At 35.2% G+C, this 10,501-nt stretch overlaps 1 long non-coding RNA gene across 2 annotated transcripts; it reads right to left on the bottom strand.

Moving 5' to 3' along the window:
- Nucleotides 1-9: 9 nt before the first annotated feature.
- On the bottom strand, nt 10-10,042 carry LOC309509921. Of its 2 annotated transcripts, none has more exons than XR_014210114.1 (3): nt 9,846-10,042; nt 1,104-1,185; nt 10-496 (listed from the first exon to the last, which is right to left on the bottom strand). It is a non-coding gene; the product is annotated as an uncharacterized lncRNA (long non-coding RNA). The 2 variants fall into 2 exon arrangements; XR_014210115.1 differs by lacking the exon at nt 9,846-10,042 and adding an exon at nt 1,284-2,090.
- Between the last annotated feature and the right edge of the window lie 459 nt (nt 10,043-10,501).

The following is a 10,501-nucleotide window of genomic DNA, read 5'->3' as shown; positions in this document are numbered from 1 at the left end:
GCACATCTCTACTAGGAAGTATAATTTATTTACAGAAATGCAACAACAGAACACCCCACCCCCACCCCATGAAAATAGAGAGAAATGCAGTCACTCATTGTTTTTAATGATATACTTTTATTCAACAGAAAATATAAAGTTATGAGGAATATATTTGTTCACATGAGAAGACATATAGCCTATAGCATATATAAGCATAAAGAAATAAAACTGTCTTTTTTTTACTATGAGATGTAAAAAAATATTTTTTCACCTGAGCATAAATGTTCTCTGGCACAACACTAATGGCTTTTGTTTTTTTTTGTGTATCATGTGGACCATGAGCATATACTACATCTGAACCTCTTTCATGGTTGTCTTCTTCGGTTTGGTCTTTTCTTGCATTGTGGTCGATGAACTCACACACACTATAATCATCAGAGATCTTGTTGTCCTGGGTGGTTACGGTGTGGACATCATCATATGTGGAATTCCTGTCAATAGTTTCGTCCTGTGCCTAAAAAATAAAACAAAAACATTTGGTGTATATATACCAGCATTTCAAACATGACAACTCTAGGAATAGTTAATGGTTATGACTATGTTCATGTATTTGGTTTTAACTGACTAGAACTGCTAAGCACGCTGCTGTAGAGTATGGACTTGCTACTGCTAATAGATACAGTACATAGACATGCTATATATGAATAAAACATTTACCGTTTACTGCACTTTGTTATTCTTCTGTTTATGAATTAGAAGTCTTGCACATTCACAGGAAATAGCTTACTTCCACCTTGCAAAATAAGGTGTAACCAGACTATTTAAATGATGAGCAAGCTAGCAAGCTCAAGGCCAATCAGTTTGTGCTACTGTAGTAAATTATGTGTTTGCTAGAAATTGCATGTATAGGACCTATCAGCCTGCACCATCAAGAGTTTCGTGACTGAACTATGCGATTTAATTTGAAAATAAATTGAATTTAGTTCTATTAGATGTGCATTAAAAATATATTATTAAGAGAGGCATACAGAATGTGCAGGGCCAGAATTGAGAGCATCTGCTTTATGACAATGATCTATTAAAATGGTTGTGTGGTTGTTTGTGCAGTGGTGTGAACTGACTGGTGTTTGAGGAAGTTCAAAAACCTGATGCAAGGAATCTTTGTCTCCAACAATGTCTCCCCTGTGTGTCTTTATCCTGGTCCTGTGAGAGGAAATTAATAATTAAACTGAAAACTGATCAAGTGTAAGTCACTTGATAAATGTAATAAATTAATACATTTAAATGTAAATATTATTTACATAATTAACAAACATCACTAAGAACAGCTTCTTAATGATGAGCTACAATCATTTATTTCTGTAGATTCACCACAATCTCCTGAACTTAAATCCACTGATCTGAAAGAAGTGATGGAGAACACAACAGTCAGTCTGAGCTGCTCTGCTGAAGCCCCCTGCCCCAAACAACCTCCTACAATATCCTGGTCCAACATCCCTGAATCTGCCCACATTACAACACAGTTACAGGAGAAACCTGATAAAACCCAGTCAGTGTTTTCAAACATGACCTTCAAAGCTTCATACATGGATCACAAAAAGAACATCTCCTGCAATGTTACATATCCAAGAAAAACATCTGAAGACTCAACTGTGGAGACCACCGTGATGCTACAAATCTGGTGTAAGAGATTAGACTGCTTACTTCCTTTAACATAGCCCTGTGCGTGCTTAAATGCACAAAGTGCTGCTTAAACAGAAGTGCTTTAATAGCTGATCTGATCACTGTGAAGTCAAACACTAGCAACTCTCATAACAGGCTTAAACTAACACAAGCACAATGCTGAGTACATCTTAAAACTGGCTCTTTCAAAATGACTTCAGCAATGATTACCCAGACAGCATGGTAACATTAGCCGCGTTTCCACTGTTGGGCCAGGGCCGGGCCGTGCTAGTGCGTGCCAGTCGCGTTTCCACTGTCACTTCCGGGGCTTGATCGGTGGCCAACGGCCAGGATTTCTGGCCCGTCGAATACCTTGGGCCAGAGCGGGCCAGCTCGGGCTAGAGGAGTGGTTACGAACAGAGGCGGAGTTCACCTGAGTCGGGAGACGGCAGCGCCGGCTTTTAAAATAATTGAACTCGCGTTCATGTTTGAATGCCTTCTGTTTGTGATGCAAAAGACTATGCGCGCTAACCATTACCATAGTAAACATAGTAAACGCTTGAAGATACGCATAGTAAAAAAACATAGTGAACGCTTGAAGAAATCAGACCAATCATAAAGGCTATCACAGTCATGTTTTTATTTTATCTGTCAGTAGCCTACGTCTCGTCTCTTTATACTGGACTATCATAAAATAAAGCAACTTTTTTTTCGGGAGCTTCCTCTGTTTCTCTGACTGAAAATATCTGTATGGGAGTCGGGAGAGTGCTAAAGCTCTGGGGGGAAAAAAATGCACAAGCGTGGTGTTGAGAGAGAGAGAGAGAGAGAGAGAGAGAGAGAGAGGCTCATAAGCAAACTTAAGACGCTGCTAAGACATTACATGTCTTTAGGGGTTGTGTGTGAACGCAATCTCTGATTCCGGGAAATCACTGGCACAACCTAAATCAAACGAACCCGGGTCAAATCTTGGGTCACTTTATCCGTGTATTTTCCGGCCTCTCGGTGTGAAAGGGGCTTTGGACACACACTGACAAAGGCTCATTAGCCACAACGCATAGTTGTGCAAGTACTTGTCACCTGATTTTAAAATATTAAAGCCATGATGAAATAAAGGCTTTCTATATATTTTTAATATGATTTTTTTTATGCTCTGAATAATCCCTTACATACAAAAGCACAGAGAAAAAATATTTTCATGAAAATGAAAATCGGGTTAAAATATGTTAAAATATGCCATATTCCAGTTTTTCTTACCTGCATGCATCCCTTTGTACTGTCTAGTTATATGCTACCAATATAGTCTGCTATCCCAGGGTTGACTTGAATAATAAAAGAAATATAAAAAAAAATGTAACTGTAATTTAATAATAATTAATAATGCATTGGTAGGCCTACAGTCTACCGTTCTCTGGGATTTGTTTTCATGATAATCGAATGTAAATAGTTTTATCTCTAAAAACTGTTTAGCTTATAACGCTATATAGGGCATAGAGTAAGTAAAAAGAAATCGCTAGTTAATACCACTAAAAGATTGTAAAAAGACACCTACACACAAAGAAAAAAAACATACAGACTTTCGAACCGAACCATGCATACACAAATACATAAAACAAAAATTCAAACTTGCAAGCACAACCATGCACACATGCAAACAAACAATACACTCTTCACTCATACACACGCACACACATTCACTCACAAATATCAATGAATCAATCACACTCAATCAAATCACCCCTCTCTCTCTCTCTCTCTCTCTCTCTCTCTCTCTCTCTCTCTCTCTCTCTCTCTCTCTCTCTCTCTCGCTCTCTCTCTCTCTCTCTCTCTCTCGCTCTCTCTCTCTCTCTCTCTCTCTCTCTCTCTCTCTCTCTCTCTCTCTCTCTCTCTCTCTCTCTCTCTCTCTCTCTCTCTCTCTCTCGCTCTCTCTCTCTCTCATGTCCCTCTGGAGGTGTGAAGGAGATTAGACAAATTAATTGTCAACTTTGTGTGGAAATCTAGGTCTCACTTAATTAAAAAAAGTGTAATGTTAGCTGATCACACATCTGGGGGTTACAATCGTATTGATTTCTCTCTACTTAGCAACTCATTTAAAATCAAGTGGATTAAATCATTCCTTAAGAACCCCACTTCTATCTGGAACTGTATCCCTAACTTCCTGTTAAAGCCTGTGGGAGGGCTTGAATTCCTTATACATTGCAATTATAATATCTCCAAGCTCCCTTTGAAGTTGGCAAACTTTCACAAACAGATGTTATCCTGTTGGTCTCTTATGTACAATCACATTTTTTCACCACACACTTACTTTATTTGGAACAATAAGGATATTACATATAAGAATAAAACATTATTCTACCATTCTTGGTTTGATAAAAATATCCTTTTAGTGTCACAGCTTCTTGATGAAAATTGTAATTTCTTGTCTTATTACAATTAAGATCCCCCCAAAAGAATATGCAGTCATTTTTGATGCTATTCCCTCTGGTGTTAGAATGCTACTTCAATCCAGTCCTAAAGGCCCTTCTTGTTCTCCTCCCTCTTTAGACTCCTCTAACCTCTATATAGATAACTGTCTCCTTATCAGTAGTGAATTCACCAACAAGAAAATCAGATCAATCCTTCTCAAACCTTGTGCTTCTGTTCCCCCTTGCATCAGTTTTTGGAATAATAAGTTCGAAAATATCGATTGGAAAAGATTTTGGTCTCTAAAAAAAAAGAGTTCTTGATTACCAACAAAGTTGTTCAAGATTCCCTATTCAAGGATCTTCTGGCTTGATTTTTCGAACTATGTGAATAAAAACATTTCCGAAGATGTTACTTTAACTTTAAAAAAAGTTTATTTTTGGGTCCCCAAAGTCCAAAGTGATATTTCTAATAGAGAATTTGTTATTAATCTGCTTCTTTTCCTAGCAAAGTTTTTTATCCACAAATGTAAGTTTATCGATAGAAAACCTCTTTTTTGTATCTTTCTAAAGGACTTTAACCAATACTTGCTATCTCTTGAACACTCATCAAGCCCTTTGGCTATAAATACACGTCTACAATGTGCCATGTTTAAGCTAATGAAATCCCCGTAACCTCTTATATGTATTGTCATTTTGTTCATGATATGTATTTTTTTGCAAGTACTTGTACTTATTCTGTTATCACTTTCAACAGCCTTTGCTTATTGGTGTACTCGTACTGAAATTTACAATAAAAAAATAAAAAATAAAAAAAAGATGGAGGAAACGTATAAGAAAAAAAAATAAGAAAAAATATTCGATAAGGTAAGATATTTTCTATATTTTAAATGATTTAGACTTCATCATCTATTTTTTTAAATAAATGTAATCGATCTGATTTAATTAATATCTTAGTTTCGCCGTGACTGCACTTCAGACGAATGAACTTTTTCAGCCTTTCCAGTTAACCTAAAGAGTAATGTTAACTGATCTTTTTTAAGATTTATTGTCGACTGACTATGTGCATAATTTTTGCATTTAGGCAGATTACTCGTATGATTTTTGACTTGCATTTTACTTTGTATTATACCAAAACATTGCACTAACAGTCAATCGAACGTAACGTTAGGTCTATATGAAGGTTATATACAATTGTATAGGATTTCTCGTTAAAACAAATATCTTAAAAATATTTGTAACTTTGATCATTTTAAGATATAGGCCTACGTTCGACTGACTAACGTGTGTGCGTCATTTTTAATAACAACTTGTCATTTCGACGTAAGTTAGGCCTACATTTTACTTTGCTTGAAAAATCATTTGAATATGCCAAAACGTTGCACAAACATACTTAATCTACCTTATATGAAAGTTATCTTTATGCAAAGGTTTATAGAATTCCATTAAGTGTTTTCATGCTTTCTTTTTTTCGTGCTGAGTTGAAATTTCATTACAAACAAATAAAACTCTTTGCTATTTTAGAGTCCTCATCAATGTGTCACTATTCCAACATTTCTGGCTCCGGTTTGGCACAATCACTCAATTACGTTATGTGTATTTTTTTGCTTTGTAATACAATTAAACTTGACTTGTTTAATTTCTTTACAAAGGTGTGATGTCTGCTGTTTTCTCTCTCTTTTTGAATTTCAGAATGTGAGTTTTGGGAATGTGGCAATGTAAAGTGTGAGTTAAACTAAGTAAATTAAGTAAGTGTCATTGATATTTACACAACAATAAATTGCAAATTACAATGAATTCCTCCACAGTAGGCCTATATTTCATGGCCATCTTTATTTCCCTTTTTTTTTTTTTTTTGCAGAATTCATAAACTGTGCCACTTCTGTCAAAGTTTTTGGTGCAGCTGGACAGAAGATATCACACATTATGGCAATTACAGACAAGGTGTGGTAAACTGCGTTTTATGTTTTTATATTGTTTATATCTAATTACAAATATTGTGTATATATATATATATATATATATATATATATATATATATATAAAATACTATAATAAGTGTTTTTTATATTGTCATAATTTTCAGTGTGATGACATACACATCAAACGAGACTGTGTCATAAAAAGTCTGTGTGTACTTCAATGAGGACATTACAACACTCGTCAAAGAAATTGAGGTTTGTATATGTACTTTTTGTAATGACCTAATCCCATTGCCAGCATGTATGTTACCAATATTTCAGTGAAACTGAACAAGGTGTTAATTATTATTTGATTGTTTTGGCTTTTGTTTTGGCTTAGGACTGCAATCCTGAAGAAGCTGAGAGAGGAATTTCTGAGACCACTCTGAGGCTTTTGTGATCCGTAAAGAAGGTGCTGGTGCTGAGGACGAGCCAGAGGATGTTGGAGTAGTGATATAGGGTGTGCAGCGGCATAGAAATATACACTAGATGTCGCCTTGGCTACGGTTTCTTTCCAATGAACTGCAGTAGCCAAGGTGACATCTAGTGTATATATCTATGCACCAGTCTGCACACACGTCACACAGCAGGATGCGCGTGCGCCCTCAGATCACTTGGACGTGGCTGTGTTCAAGAGTTAAAAACTATATAAATACTGTTCGTTTTCTCACACAAACCGTTCGTTTCGTGTCTTAGGCCATCAATGTGTACTTACGATGGGGAATTGTTTCATTTGGATGATGGGGAATTGTTTTAATTTGGACTCTGTGCATGCTCTCTGAGATAGTGACCATAGACCTGCATTATATGACAGACAAGAACGGTTCGACCTAAAAAGATAAAAACTGAAACTACTGCGGAAAAAAAAGACACCTACATCTTGGATGCCCTTGAGGTAAGCTAAAACATACCAAAATTTAATTTCAAAGTGAACTATCCCTTTAAGCTACCCTCAGAGTCTCAAATTCACGTTTGAATTCTTTCAAAAGGTACTGATGAATTTGGATGGCAGCAAGCTTTCCCCAAAGGTTCAGGCACAATGTTTCAGTGAATAGGACATTCACTTCTTGCCTAGATGTTTCCAACAACTGAAGGGAAACTTTAAAAACTTTTAAGACAGGGATGCCCTGAAAGGAATTTTTCGACGGACTGATGACACTAACTCCAGCATGACAGAAACTGCACCTACAGTAATGCACCATTAGTGCTGTTGTAGCTCTGATATTCTTGACACGAGAGATGTTAGCCCTTGCATGTGCTATAATTGACTCAGTCCAGGAACTTATCTGATGACTTGTTTTGCAGCAGAGCCGAGATTGTTATAGTCAAGAACAGTTCTTGGCCACTGTCAGCAACAGTGGAATGCTAACTTAATCCAGCACCAAAACTAAGATTGGACATTCTTGGTGGAGATCTTCTTTAGCTATGCAGCATACTCCACGGATAGCTTGACCAGGCAGCTGAGGCAGTGAGTAGGACACTTAGTTCTTGCCTAAATTTTGAAATGTGAAAACTTGTTATATGTTGAAAGAATGTTTTAGGAAGATGGGTACCAATTACATTCGTGTTTACAATTATTATTATTTTTCTTATCAAAGTTTCCTGATTGTTTATTTGTTCTACAAATATTTAGGAAGATGGGTACCAATTGTGTTCGTGTTTTAAAATCCTGATCAGAAAGCACAAATTACTGAACTATGCAGTGATATCAAAATGTGTACCTTGAAAATGTGAAAAGAATGTCTGATGTTTAAATTTGGATCCCTGTTACTTGACACACGTTTAAAACTAAAAAGTGTAACATGAGTAATAAGCATATAAAGTAGGGGAGACCGGGGACAGTTGCAACACTTTTTGCATTTCTCTCAGTTACTCAGAGACTATTTGGACTAGACCAACCAAATTTGTATATATTAAACTTGCATCTGTCTGCTAATTACCCATACCATTTAAAGATGATTATATATGACATATCGTTCACAGTATTTATTTGAATGGAAGAAGTCAGATGTTGCAACTGACCCCAACCCAGGGACGGTTGCAACATGTTAAAAATACCTTAAATTTCATTAATTAACTTAAGCTTTTTGTCTCAATGAGCATAGAATTCTGAAAATATTAACTGTTTTAGGCCTACTATAATATTATAGTATTATTTATTTCAATAATATTATTGTAGCCTATTATTTATTTATTTAGTCATATTTATCAAATAACAGTTATTGAGTTTTGTTAGTTTATGTGTAGAACATAGGCCTACATAGTTTCAGTGTGCAGGTGTTACAGATGCTATTCAATCTCTCCATATTTCAGTGTCAGACAGGAAGAATTTAACAATTTGCAATGCAACAAACTTTTATTAAACATGCAATTTATAACATGTTGCAACCGTCCCCAACCCTATCAGCCATGACAGAACATCATGTGCCTGCTAGACACACTGACTTTGACACATGCTAACCATGTCACTTAGAAGTCAACAAAACAATAATTCAAAAGAAGAAAGTTTTGATTAATTCATACAAAATTTCAGGACAGTATGACAAAAATATATCTCATGAAAAAATGTACTTTCATACCTCCAAAACAAGTTTTGTTCAATAAATGCAGCAGCAGATATTGAATATGTCTACTGTCTTCTTAGTGGGGGGAGGGTCTACTGCATGTGCAGTATGAGTGACATCACTCTAGCTTGTTTCTGATTGGAGAAAAATGACATGTTGCAACCATCCCCTGTTGCAACATGTCCCCGGTCTCCCCTACAGTTTGGAAGGATGCATAAAACTGTTGCATACATTTTTAAAGTGCTGTATTATGTCCTGCTTGGATTTTATAGTTTCTTTTGTCAGACTGGATGTTTCTTTTGACATATGGAGCAATTGCACACAATAAATCTTTGAAAATGTAACATGTTTTTGACCGTTTTTCAATAGAATTAAGGAAATGTAAGAAAGCAAGTAACAACAATTTATTTAAAATGAGTAAAGTGTATTTAATATACAATCTTAAATCACAGTTCATCATTTTACATAATTATTTATTCACGTCAACTGAACATGATGTTTAAGCTTAAATAAAATTGTAACTTTTACGTTGGATTTATGTGATTAAATTGGATGGAAAATTGACATGTAATTGAAATACATAAGTTTTAACTTTTGGGGTTAAATATTTTTTTGAGTGTTCACTGCTCTACTATATTTGTTAGATTGATGAGAACAATGAGTTACTATATTTTCACTGCTAGACTCACACAGATACATGTATTCTGTTATATTGATTGTTAACTTCTTTTATTCATCCACTGTAAATATTCATGTTGAATAAGATAAAAAAATTATTTATGTCGTAACATCAAAATTACAATTTATTACTATATATTTGATCTGACTCCATCAGCCTGACTGCATTTGGTTACATGAGCAAAAGTGATACATTTGAGACATTACAGACAAACATAAATTATTTTATTCACTTAACTTCATAAATACAAAAAAAATGTATACCAAATAATTTCCTCATTGTCACAAACTATTTTTTTTTTAGATGAATTCCTGTAACAGTTACTTGATTCAGTAAAACTCACAGGAACTCAGTCAGCTACTGCAAACTCTCACCACTATACAATAGCAACTCAGATCTCACTGTTTCTGCTATTTACAGATAATATGTAACTTGATCACAGATAACATGATCATCACCAACATGTTCATTATTTCACAGTTTAGCTAAACTGTGAAATAATGAACATGTTGGTGATCAAATTATAGCCCACATAAGACATAAAAATGTATTGTGTGCGAAAGAGAGGTAAAAGATTAAAATCTGTAAAAATTCTTACCTCAGCAAAGTAGTTTCACTTACAAGAAGCAGAACCTAAAACTGTCCTCTTTGTGGCAACAGCCTTTTAACATGTTTCATGACGTGACATTGCAAAACACCCCAGTGTAATGTCATCAAACAGGACTTTTTTTCTGGGGAAATATAGGGGGGCTAAGCCTTTGTAAAAGAATTTTGTAAAATGCACTTTTCATGCACTTTTAGAGTAACGGCGTGCTACTGCTACATGCTTCGACTTTAGCTAGCTTGCAACATCTACAGGTCAGGCAGCCTCACATAAACGTACTGAAGAACACATTTTTAATCCTGACTAAAGTCTAAGTATAGTGAAAACTTACTCTCTCTGTTCAAACTTACCACATAGCTTACATCTGTATGATTTCTCCAGTAAAGAGGATTTTCCTCTCCGTTTATTTTTAGCTAGCAGTCTTAAACCACAGAAGTAGCCTATGTTAACCAATTGTACAAGTAGGCCGTTATGCATAACTTTTTTATCTTCTTTGACTATGAATTAACTATAATTAACTGACTGATTGAACTAATAGACTGATTTTTTAACGTTAACAGTTAAAAAAAACCAAAGCCCTTCTAAAATAGGCCTATATAGCACATCTCTACTAGGAAGTATAATTTATTTAAAGAAATGCAACAACAGAA

Source organism: Leuciscus leuciscus (genome assembly GCF_965113295.1).
Source record: "Leuciscus leuciscus genome assembly, chromosome: 11".
Taxonomy (NCBI): domain Eukaryota; kingdom Metazoa; phylum Chordata; class Actinopteri; order Cypriniformes; family Leuciscidae; genus Leuciscus; species Leuciscus leuciscus.
Note: the sequence above shows the minus strand (reverse complement) of the source record. Positions and strands in the feature narration are given on the sequence as shown.